Source organism: Plecotus auritus, assembly GCF_963455305.1.
Source record: "Plecotus auritus genome assembly, chromosome: 11".
NCBI lineage: Eukaryota > Metazoa > Chordata > Mammalia > Chiroptera > Vespertilionidae > Plecotus > Plecotus auritus.
The window spans coordinates 52,743,708-52,756,998 of record NC_137777.1 but is presented as its reverse complement, the minus strand read 5'-3'; positions in this window follow the sequence as shown (position 1 = coordinate 52,756,998).

The window sequence follows — 13,291 nt, the reverse complement described above, 5'->3', positions numbered from 1 at the left end:
TTCTGTGATAGATTGGGGTACAGTTGAGTATTCAATATATTAAGCTTTGGATTAAAGACAATGACAAAAACCAGGCAAACACTGTCAGAGAACACAAGTGCACGTTTATAAATTTAATGTTGGAAAGAGAATAAAATTTTTATGCCACACATCAGTCTTCAGTTTTATCTGCATGTAACACTTATTTCAGTGTTGAAATCTGTTAGCCACCCCATAGCTCCAGTATTTACTTAACACACGTAAAACTGATTAGAGACTCAGGTTTAAAGTATGTTTCAAATTTAAAATATGTTTTTCCAAAAGTGTGATTCCTTTTTGCCCAGTAAAATTTTTCAGTATGAATTTTATTTTAATAATTGTGTCATGCCAAATATTTGAGTCCCAAGAGTTTGAATAGGGATGATAGTCCATTGCAAATGCTGAGTACACAAAAGTTCTTCTCATCATTAGTACCGCCCGCACTTCTCTGTGCCTTTTCAGCCTAATTCTCAGCACTTGTAATGCGCTCTGAGGCTCACAGAGGTTCAGAAGGGAGCACGTGAGCATGCTCATGCTGGCGCTGAGGCATGTTCTAGTAAAAGTCCTTTTGGGAAAAGGCAACTAGGTGCTCACTCTTTTGTGCTCTGAGCAGACACTCGGGGAAGAGCCAGCCTGCTAACAGGTAAGTCTCCCTGTCCCTGTCATCACCATGGAATACTGGTCTTGCCCAGAAGGATGTTCCACACATGTTTGCTGTCACTTTTCCCTCCTTTTTCACTTTCTACAATCCCTTAAAGAAACAGCTCTGTTCCACTCATTTATTTTATTTTTTCACTCAATCATTCTTTCATCTATTCAAAAGATTTTTTCAAAGCACCTACAAGTTTCAAGTAATGTGAAATGCTAAAGAAGAAGATTATAATGGCACAGTCACTGCCCCCACCCCCAGAAAAAAAAAAAAAAAAAAAAAACACTCACCTTTCAAAGGGCAGACAGATGAATCAATAAGACAATCTATTTTCCATACAGTACAAAGAGTAATTTTTATTTAATATAAATCAGGTCATGTTACTGCCTGGCCAAAACCTGCTCATTGCTTTTCATCTTACACTGAGAAAAGATCAAAACTGTAACCATTGTGTCCTGGGTTACAGAGCCCTAGAGTCCTGGCCGCTGCTGCCTCTTCAACATAATGTCCTCTCTTTCTGCTTACTCACCAAGACCTAGCCAGCCGTGGGCAAACTACGGCCCACGAGCCGGATCCGGCCCATTCAGCTGTTCTATCCGGCCCGCGGAGCCGAAAGAGCGGAGGATTCTCTTGCTCTCCCCTCCGCTCCTTTACTTTGAATTTATATTAGTTCACACAAACACTCCATCCATGCTTTTGTTCCGGCCCTCCGGTCCAGTTTAAGAACCCATTTTGGCCCTTGAGTCAAAAAGTTTGCCCACCCCTGACCTAGACCGATAGCCCGCTTCCTGCTCCATACTCTATTTGCTCCTACTAGGGAGAGGAGAAACTTTGCATTCCTCTACATATCTTTGCAAGGCTAGCTTCTGAATACCAATGAAGTATCTGCTAATGTGACCTTTTAAATGAGATTTCTTCTTCACCAACAAATTTAATTCAGTTACCTCTCCCAATAACATTTTATCACATCACTAGTGTCCTGGTACACGAATTTGTGCATATTGAAAGGAAATTAATTAGAAGAAATATTTTAATATCGCTATTCACCCTTTCTCTATAATACAGTAGAATTGTCATCCAAATCCACAATCGACAATGACAGATCAAAACACACGTGGCACCAGCAAGAACTTTATATGTATCGCACATACCTGAGTCAACTTAGCCTTTTCTATATATAGAATAAACTTGCTTTTTAATTAGACCTGCTTTCTGATTTAGCTAAACTTTTTCCAGCCCAGTAAAGCACCCCAACTTCTCTTTCAGGTAATTGTCAGCAACACAGCAGTAAATTAGCCATCAGAGAGATGCAAATTAAAACCACGATGAGATATCACCTCATACCTTTCAGAATGGCAATCATCAATAAATCAACAAATAAGTGTTGGTGTGGTTGTGGAGAAAGGGGAACCCTGTGCACTACTGATGGGAATGCAGATTGGTGCAGCCACTGTGGAAAACAGTATGGAGTTTCCTCAAAAAATTAAAAATGGAAATGTTTCATGACCCAGTAATTCCACTTCTGGGTATATATTTAAAGAAGCCCAAAGTACTAGCTGAAAAGAATATAAGCACCTTCATTGCAGCATTATTTACAATAACCAAGATATGGAAGCAGCCCAAATGCCCACCAACAGACCGGTGGATAAAAAGAGTGGTGCTACATACACACAATGAAATATTACTTGGCCATAAAAAAGAATGAGGTCTTACCATTTGTTTCAGCATAGATGGACCTAGAGGTTATTATGCTAAGTGAAATAAGTCAGATAGAGAAATACAAATCTGACTTCACTTATATGTGGAATCTAAACAAACAAACAGAAAGAAATGCAAGGATGCAGAGAACAGACTGGTGATGGTTGGGGAGATTGATGAAAAAAGTGAAGGGATTAAGAGGTAGTAAATGGTAGTCACAAAATAGTCACAGATATCAGGAGTATGGTCAATAATATTGTAATAACTATGTATGGTGTCTGGTGGTACTTGAAATATGAAGGGAAGGGGGGAATGTATATGCTCTTTAAAGTATATGCTTGTCTGATCACTGTTCTTTACATCTGAAACTAATACAAAATAGTGTTAAATGTAAACTGTGATTGAAAAACAAAAATTTTTTAAAGTGATTAAGATGGTTACTTTTATATATATTTTACCACAATTAAATTTTTTATAAAATATAGAAAATTATTATGATGGTAAGAAAAATAATCAAAATGTTAAGGATATAGGAATGTTGGCAAAGATTTATCATATGTGACTTTCACACTCACCCTGAATAAATCTTCCAAAGAAGCACAGGAGGTACTCTTTTTACTAAGGCGTGGAGAAATACATCAGTGAGCTGAGCATTTCTAGCCTTGATAGTTCATCTCTTTTATAAGCCAGACATGGCTATTGTAATACCATCATTGAGAGAATCCCTCTGATTTCTATGGATATTATGGACACTATGGTAACCTCTAACCATCAAAGACAAGGTGGGCACATGACCCATTAAGCGCAGCAGGGATGTACCAATGATCAGAATAAAAGAGATGAGTAGCCCAATAAAGTGGAGGTTTGCAGACTATGGTGCAGGGTCAAATCCCCTTCTCCTTTAACTAAACTCTTGGTTTCTGAGAAGAATGATCGGGTCTTGGAGAAAGTCTGTGGAGTAGAGTCAACTTAATAAGGCAATGGCTGCCATTGCAGCCATTATTCCCAACTCAGTATCTGTACTGGGGCAAATCAGCAGAGACACAGGCATTGCTATGCAGCTACTGACCAGAATAAGGTATTTTTCTCTGTACTTATCTACCAGAAGCTCCAAAGCATATTGCCTTTATCTGGTAGGTCCAATGGAATACCTTCATAGTGCAGGCCCAGAGTCAGAGAAACTCTTGGTTTCTACCACAGCATTGTCCACAGAGATCTTCACCACCTTAACATCCTGCAAATGTCACACTGTTCCACTACATTAGGAGCATGCTGACCGGAGCTGATAAACTAGAAAATAGTTTATTTGCTTTCATAATACTAGAGAGTGGGAGAATCCTCATAATTTTAGATCCTACCACTTCAGTGATGTTTATGGGGTTCAGTGATCTACTTTTCATATAATAAAAAATAAATACCTACAAGGACATACATATGCAAGTCACAAAGTAGAAACATTAGGAGGATAACAAAAGTTCAATTCACTACAAATAAATTCATATTGAATAAAAAATAGATTAGAAATAATTCTTGGCTTCTAGATTTACAGAGATTTTTTTATGATAATTCCTTTGCATACAGAGATATTATGAAATGGTCATATTCTTACACAGCTTACAAAAGTAAAAATTGGACTAGTAGTTAACAATATAGATTAAAAGTATTTAAAAAGGTATCATAAGTCAATATTGGCTAATTTTTTTTATATTTTAACTAGAGGCCTGGTGCATGAATTCATGCACGGGTGGGATCCCATGGCCTGGCCAGTGATCAGGGCCCATTGCAGTCTCACCCAATCCTCATCAGGGCTGACTGGGGCCCGCTGGCCGGGGGGAGGGACTGCAGAGGTTGGCAGGCCATGGAAGGTTGGCTGTGGGAGTGCACTGACCACCAGGGCACAGCTTCTGAATTGAATGTCTTCCCCCTGGTGGTCAGTGTGTGTCATAGTGACCAGTCAACCAGTCATTTGGTTGTTCGGTCGTTCGGTTTCTTAGGCTTTTATATATATACTAGAGGCCCATTGCACACAGGACCCAGGCCTTCACTCTGGCCGCCACCTTCAGTCTTCGCTCCTAGCAGAGCATCACTCCTGAAGCTCCCTCTGCCCCCTCATAGCAGGCATCCTGCCCCACCTGGCTGCTCAGCGCCTACGTGCATGCTGCCCAGAACGGGGGGCGGTCTATCACCAACTTTGTCGGGTTAATTTGCATACTGATTGGCTGGTGGATGTCACAAAGGTACGGTCAATTTTCATTTTTCTCTTTTATTAGTGTGTATAGATAACAATTACTTGTAGTACTATATTTGAGGACAGTGAACTCATAACCTTAAGGAGTGTTGTAGCATGAATTAAAATAAAATAGCACAGAAATTCTTATTTTAGCTTTAATATTTATCCCATCTTTGGTATCATTTAAGACAAGAAACTTGTCCACTCAGCCCCACCCAGTCTGAGTAAATGAGAACTGAATCATCATATATTAGTTACAGCCTCAGATGGCATTGGTTGGTCTCTTATCTTGCCCTAAACCTCTTAGCAAGTTTGGTTTACAGATTTTAAAGTACCTCCTGCTCATCACTTTCTACTAAGAGACTGATCTTAACTGTATCCAGGCATACCCAGCTGTCAACTACAATAACTTTCTTCAACCTACGCCAAGCTTCAAGATTTTAAAATCCACCTGACTTCAGGTGTCTGGGCCTTATAAACTGCCCCATCCCTACTTCCATCTAGATCACACCAAAAATGCAGGTGAGCAGTATTGAAAGCTAGACCTGGGGCAATTTCACTGAAAGGTCATCTTAGAGAGAGTCAGAAAAAGGTATCTGCTGTAGTAGACCTTTAAGAAAAAGGAAGGCATATCAATGTCTGGGCCGATGAGACCTGCACCTCTATGTGTGGACTGATAAGCAGAGTATAGACAGGTTTGCACCTCACCTTCAACTCCAGCTTTGTGCAGAGCATAGCTGGTGTGACTGTGTACTGTGCCCAGACTGGCCTCTCTACTTGGCCGGCACTCCTCAGTATCAGGTCTCCTTGCTTCTTCTGGAGCATACTTCCATCCCACCTCCCCCATTGGCACACCTCCTGGCCTAAACTATTGGGTATTGGTGAGTAAAGTTTCAAAATGAATTTCCCATAATCGTTCCATCAAGTCTGATTCATGTCTGTGTTTTCTCCTACCTATGCCAAGATCATGAGATATTAAACTTTCCTTGTGCAATTGGCGTGTGCCTTTAGGGGTCAATTGGAGTGATTAATTTCCAAGGTAAAGCCATGAGATAGTGGCAGGGATGAAATATGAGCAGCGTTCATTTAGTGCATGAATAAAGGTGACCCTCTTGGTCATAACTGCAAATAGTCTGAACAAGCCATCCCAAAACGGAAAGGTTATCTCAGTGTAATTGTAACCATGTTCATGTGAAGTAATAAAAAGAGTCGCCTAATGAATGTTTTATATGAAGACTCAGTCAATTACAATCCTTGATGCTACAGGAAAACGTTTGCTGCCTAGTCAGTATTTTTATCTTTATCAATTTCTGAATGGATCTTTAATATCTTTGTACTTTCTAAGGAAGCTACCTGAACTGTTTTAACTTCTAAACTTTAAAAATTATATGCAACATTTAGCTGTAAGAATTTTATTGACTGTGGATTGGTGTTTTAGATGAAAAAGGAAGACTATTCTGATACTTTCCTTTTATTTTAGTGTTTTCTACTATGGGTTTGTAATGATGAATCATTAGTTTCATTAATTAGGAATTAGATGAGGGTAAAATATAACAGGAGTTTCTTCTATTATGCTTTATTTCCTTAAGATAGTCAAACTAAGAGAGACTTTTAGGAAGTCTTATGTGGTCTATTCTGAAAGGTAAGCAGTTGGACAAAACTCATTCCACTATGAGTTGTAATTATCCCATAATTAAAATTGATGTCATTTAGAAGAAACAAAATGTTATAAGATAGAGGCAGTATTCTTTAGTTGTTTAGTTCCAATCAGTACAATTAATACATCTAACAATAAGATTTTTCTTGTTGTTCTTAATGCTGAGGTCTTTTCCTAATTTTCTTTTGGATGTTTCTTCTTTTGGTTCCTACCCTTGGTCTGCCTGGTCTTTCCTGTCTGTTGCAAAAAAAAAAAAAAAAAAAAAAATATTAGTTTTAGGATTTGCACATATCTTTCCAAAAAAACAATTAATTACACTAAAAGAATCAAAACAAATTCAAGATGAGTATTTCTTATTATACTTATTGTTGTGTAACAAACTGCTCCAAATTTTAGTGATGAAAAACAACAGTTTTCATATCCCACAATGTTTTGGTCCAGGAATTTAAGCAGGTGAGACTTATGAGTGGTTCTTCTCTTCCTTGTGGTGTTGACTCTGGCCATTAGGTGGTATTTAACTGCAAGATCCACTCGTCTGGGTTGTCCAAGACAGCTCCATTCATGTTCCTGGTGCCTTGGTGGCAATGGCTAGAAACCTGGGCATGGCTGGAGTCCTCTTCCTCCCCAACAAGTATCAGGGCTTCTTCATTTGTTCTCTCCAGAAGGAAGTCTAACTTCTTACATGGTAGCCCAGGACTCAAAACACCAAGGGAGAGGCCCTGACTGGGTAGCTCAGTTGATTAGAGCGTCTTCCCCATACACCAAGATTGTGAGGGTTTGATCCCCAGTCAGGGCACATACAAGAATCAACCAATGAATGCATAAATAAATGGAACAACAAATTGTTGTTTCTCTCTCTCTCTCTCTCTCAAATCAATTAATGAAAAAAAATTAAATTAAAAAAATAAGGAAGCATCCAGTCTTCTCAACAACCAGGACTGGGCCTGGCATAAGTCTGCTTCCACCACATCGCATTGGTCAAGGCATCCCAGGAAGTCCACGTTCAAGGGGAGAGAAAACAATCTATTTCTTGCTAGGAGGAATGTTGTCTTCCATCTGACACAACATCTCAATAGTCTGATGACATCTGCACACCGTGGACTGACTTTCCCAAGCTTCCCTCTCCTTTGGGCTGTACCGCTAAACATATCTGAGTCCAGGAATGGCTCCTGATGGCATCTGTGGCTGCAGAGTCACTTTTCAGGAGACATAATCTGATTAAGGTTTACCTTAATCTCTAGAATTATTTACCAACAAGCAAATTCAACATGTCTCTGCTCTATGATTCCTGAGGACCTCTGCTGATGTGTTTAGTGGCAGGTTGGCTCTCTGTCTTCATTGCCCTGCCTTTGAACACATCAGGGTCAATGGGCTCAGTCAGTCTCCTTGGATAATCAGGCAAACCCTGCTACTCTACCTGTCACTTGAACCTATGAATGCTCCACTTTCTCACAAACCAATAGTTTACAGATGGATTTCACCTGTAGACCTTTATCAAGCTAGGGCAGCTACTGACAACTGCAGTTAGTAGTGATTGACTTTTATCTTTTCTATCTGTATTAACATGACCATGAGTCCTTGGTCCAGTGCATGGTAGCAAAAATGTTTTCAAAGATTTTGCCCAAATTTTCAGATTTTACTGAATTACTGTCTCACTCCTCCAACAAAAATAAGGGCAGTCTATTTAATTTAATAAAAGAAACAAACACCAATAATACTAGGAAAATCTCAGATTTTATTGATTACCATGGATTGAAAAAAAATCAGTTTACTTATCTGTGGAAAGTAATAGGAAATATGGGAATAAATGATCTGAATAGAAAAATAATTGTATAAAGGAGATTCCCATTCTGTTAATAGCATATGTAATTTTTTGAATCTGGAAACATTTGCTTTAACATTTTTGTCTTTTATTTTTTGTGTGCTTATTTGCCTTCCTCAAAGAATTATAAAAGACCACACATAAAAAGATGTCAAGGTTAAAGGTTGGTCAACCTTGTGAAATGTGGATAATGCATGCTGAGAGAAAATAGGTGGGGTCATGGTTGCAGTAAACCTTCGTATTTACACGTCAATACCTTCATGTGAGTAACAATTTCAGAATATAGTTTTTTATTTATTTTTACTGGGATACTTTTAAGCACCCTTTCTATAACCATGACCTCTTGCCCTTCACTGTGAAGATGTGTTTTTCCATAATGAATGCCAATGCTCTCTTATTCATTGTAATTCAAATGAGTATCTGATAAATGATGAATGTGAGTGGACATTACATTTCAATTAACTGAATGGGGTAATAAGATATGGCTAAATAGTTGGATGATGCTTGCATGGAAAATAAGCAATAAGTTCCTGGGCAAGAATTTTTAGTCCTTTGTTTCTAATATTAATATGATATGCAAAGTGGAATTGCATAAGTTATTAAAATAGACACAGTAATAAATTCATCTAGATATTAGAACTTCAAGTTATGTTTCCTGAAGATTTTTCACTTTTGGAACAATATCATTATTTAATCAATTTTAAACCAGTATGACACATTAGCCCATATTTAATTCAGTTATTAAATTTTCTTAAAATTTATCTATATTACTTTTTCCAATGATTGGAATATGTGTATTATTCACACAAAAATGAATGTAAAGTATTAAGCTGTTTACATTGTCATGTTCTCCTGGAATTACCAATACTTATGTAAATATGTGAATAGAAAAATCATAATTTCAAGTTTATAAGAAATTTTCTATAAATAATAATGGACTATCTGACTAATACCATTTAACAGTCCTTAGAAATGTCAGTCACTGATTCAATAGAAGTGACAATGTTTACAAAATTAAAAATGCAACTGCAAAAAATACCATCCAGTCTCGGCTTTGCCCCATGCATTGATACGATTTTGATATTTTTTGAACTTTTGATGATACCACAAAGGAGTTATTCATAATAAATATATTAAGAGAGATATAAAATATACACTGAGTGGCCAGATTATTATGATCTCTGAATGCATAATAATCTGACCACTCAGTGTATATACTATATAATAAAAGGCTAATATGCAATTTGTCCCCTCGACCAGGAGTTCGACCAGCAGTCAGGCCAGCCAACTGCCCATGTCCCCTCCCCCTGGCCAGGCTGGCCGGACCCCACCCATGCATGAATTTATGCACCGGGCCTCTAATAAATATATATTGAGTGGCCAGATTATTATGTGTTCAATATGCTAATTAGACTGGACAGCTGAACGACCTTCTGGACATCATTCCGGACATTCTTTCAGATGAAGCCGCCATGGCAGGGGCCAAGAGAAAGGCAGTTAGGGGTGATCAGGCAGGCAGGCGAGTGGTTAGGGGTGATGAGGCAGGCAGGCTGAATGGTTAGGGGTGATCAGGCAGGCAGGTGAGCAGTTAGGGCATCAGGCAGACAGGCAGAGGTGGTTAGAGGCAATCAGGCAGACAGGCAGACGGTTAGGGACAATCAAGCAGGCAGGTGAGTGGTTAGGAGCAATCAGGCAGACAGTCAGGCAAGCGGTTAGGAGCCAGCAGTCCCGGATTGCGAGAGGGTGCAGGCCGGGCTGAGGGACACTTCCCCTGCACAATTTTCATGCACTGGGCCTCTAGTTAATTAATAAAAGATAAAAGGCAAGGAGAAATAAGGGCCATCTACGTGCCAGTTTTTTATATTGGCTCTGGCACCACCTTTCTGGGTGATTGGGGACAAAACTATCATCACAGTTACCTCCAGCTTGAGATCCAGCACAAAGAGGCCAAGCCTCCTTCAGAGCCAGTTTTCTGATTCTGGGAGTTTCTTATTATTTTGTTTAATCTAATTTTACTTTGTGGTTGGGAGGAGATTATAATGAAAGTGCTCAGAAACAAATTGTGAAGAAGGAAAGGGTGCCTTTTGTATTCCTGACTGGTTGCCCGGACATTTTGGGATACAGGGTAAGAGACACCATATGTCTAAATATTGAAGTCATAAATGAAGCTACTCAAGTATTGAATATGTTCTTTAGTACTGTCTTGTTAAAAATAAAACAAACAAACAAAAAAAAAAAAACTTAACAATGGCTTCGAGGGTCAAATCCATGCCTGATGGCGGAGGCACGACCTCCCATTCTCTTCTCACTCCAGGTCATTCTGCCCCATGCAAACCATAAGGGACCATGTGTGAAGGGCCCTGAGTGCACTGCCAAGCTCCACTCACACCTTCCGCAAGGGGCAAGTCCTTGGTCCGTGTTCAAGGTGAAGGGGAACCTCTCAGGATGACAAACACAGAAGAAAACTTCCCACACATAGAGAGCAGTCCTGGGGACATGAGGCAGTTGTTTCAACATCTACAATAGGAAACCTGAGCCCTCAGTAAAAACATTCTCTTAGCCTAGTAGACATCATGTTCCAGTGACAATGCCTGGCTAGAGTAGGACCAGAGCAGGACCCTGGAATGCAAGAACCCTGGGTCTGAAAATGATACTTTCCCCAACACTTCGCTTTCTTCTCCCACTCAGGACTTGTAAGCAACCAGTAGTTGCCTGGGTCTCACCTCCATCACATCACCACTTTACAGAAAGCTGTCCTTTCCCATGATACTCCTTATTCTCACAGCCATGACGTGAGAATGGCATTTCTGTCACTTGGCATTTACAAAAAAGTAAATAATTTCTGGGGAGAAAATGATTTTAGATCCAAGGTTGAAAATTTTCATATGTAAATGAAGTCTTTTAAGGGGAATTAACTCTGGTAAAAGGACTCTTGAGGACACAATATCTTGACTCAATGAAATAATTTTTTTTTAATCCTCACCCTAAGACATACTTAGAGAGAGGAAGGGAGAGGGAGAGTGCCAAAGAAACATAGATCTGAGAGAGAAACATCAATTAGCTTGGAACCTTCAAATCAGGCATGCACCCTTACCTGAACCAGCAAACTTTCGGTGCACAGGATAACGCTCAGCCCACCGAGCTACTCTGGCCTGGGGGAAGAATCTCTTTTTTGAGGGTTCATTGTAGATTGTCAGACAGAGGGATAAAGCCCCCCAAACATTTACAGATTTCAATAGACTTGTGGGAAATGTATCTATTTAATATTGAAATAATACTTGCCTTAGAATGTGAAGGTTTCCTTTCATAGAAAAGAGGCCCTGCCAAAAATTGGTTATATTTAATATTTTTATGAATGCTAGTGATAATGGCAATAATTAAAAGACTCAAAATTAAGTCACAATATCTTTACATGTCTCTTGTCCTTGGTTCAACAACTTCACAAAGCAAGTATTTTCAAAATTTGAGAATTTCAGACTTCTTTAAATCACACGGGTTACTATCAGTTTTATCTGACATGAAGTCATCACTGTTCAATCCATCTATCCTATGCTTTTGAAATGCAAATGTGATTATGCATTGCCCTGCTTGAGTCCAAATAATTACTCCTGTTAGAGCTGTAAACAATCCCTTTAGGATTTCTCCCTTACTTAACATCTCCTTTCATCTCCTCATATCCCTCCCCACTGCTTATGACGTCATGTAAGGTATCACAGTGAATAACTAGTGCAAGACCCAGCTAAGACATCTCGGTGGGACTTCTTCACCTCTGCATTCTCATAGTACTTTATAAACACATTTGTCCTATTCTCTACCTGCTGCTCTAAATATTAATTTACTTTGAAAAAAAGAGTTTCTATTCCCATCCTTTTTGCTTTGGAGCTAAAATGGTTTTCAATAAATTTTTGTTTATGGAGTAGTGATACCACTGACTCTAAAAGAAGCAATGAGAAATGAGAAGGAGCAAAATGGTCAAACATTTCTTAGGCACGAGTTCTCAGAATGGTTAGTATAAGGTTAGGTCACTATACTAGTATTTCCTGAAGCAAATAGAGGTATGGGCATGTAGATGGAACACAAGATAAAAATATTTGAAATCATAAAGATGTCTATAATGTGGAGTATGTGTTCATGATATGCTCTACATTTAACCTTTGGAGACCTAATATCAATTTATAGTTTAATTATAAGCAAATCTATCATGTTGTCAGATTCTTGCTGAAAGAATAAATAAATGATTGTTATATTCCAATAATGGCAAAGCAGATGCAATACCCATCTCCAACAAAACTTAAGAATGCCATACAAAAATGCAACAAACTGTAGAACATTCAAATTCCATCATGTACCATGTAATAACTTTTTGGTCAATGATCTAGCACATATATGATGAAGGTCCCATATCCTATCTAATAAAGAGGGAATATGCTAATTGACCCTCACGCCGTTGCAAAGATGGAAGTGCCCACAGCCAATAAGAAGGAAATATGCTAATTGACTGCCCCACCCTCAAAGATGGTGGAGCCCATAACCAATAAAGAGGGAGTATGCTAATTGACTACCCTGCCCTCAAAGATGGCGACACCCACAGCAACAAGATGGTAGTGCCCAGTCCTCTCAACCCCCCAGCCACCCAGGGCCAGCCCGAGGCACAGGCAAGCCTCAGATGTCAGCTGCTCAGCCACCCAGGGCTGCCCAAGGCTCAGGTAACCAGGGCTGGCCAAGGCTTGCGCTACTAGCAGTGGCAGCAGCAGAGGTGTGATGGGGCATTGCCTTCCCCTGATTGCCAGGTCGCTTCCTGCCCCTGAGGGCTCCCAGACTGTGACAGGGGGCAGGCCGGGCTGAGGGACCCCCTGCTCCAGTGCATGAATTTTCATGCACCAGGCCTCTAGTATAATAATAAAAGCATAATATGCTAATTAGACTGGACAACTGAACAACCTTCTGGATGTCATTCCGGACATCCTTCCAGATGAAGCCGTGGTGGCGGGGGCCAAGGCAGAGGCAGTTAAGAGTGATCAGGCAGGTAGGTAGGTGAGCAGTTAGGAGCTAGCAGTCACAGATGCGAGAGGGTGAAGACCAGGCTGAGGGACCCCCACCCCATGCACGAATTTCATGCACTGGGCCTCTAGTAAGATTATAATGGAGCTGAAAATTTTCTATCACTTTGATGACATCGTAACCATCTTAACCTTATAGCATAGCACATTACACAAG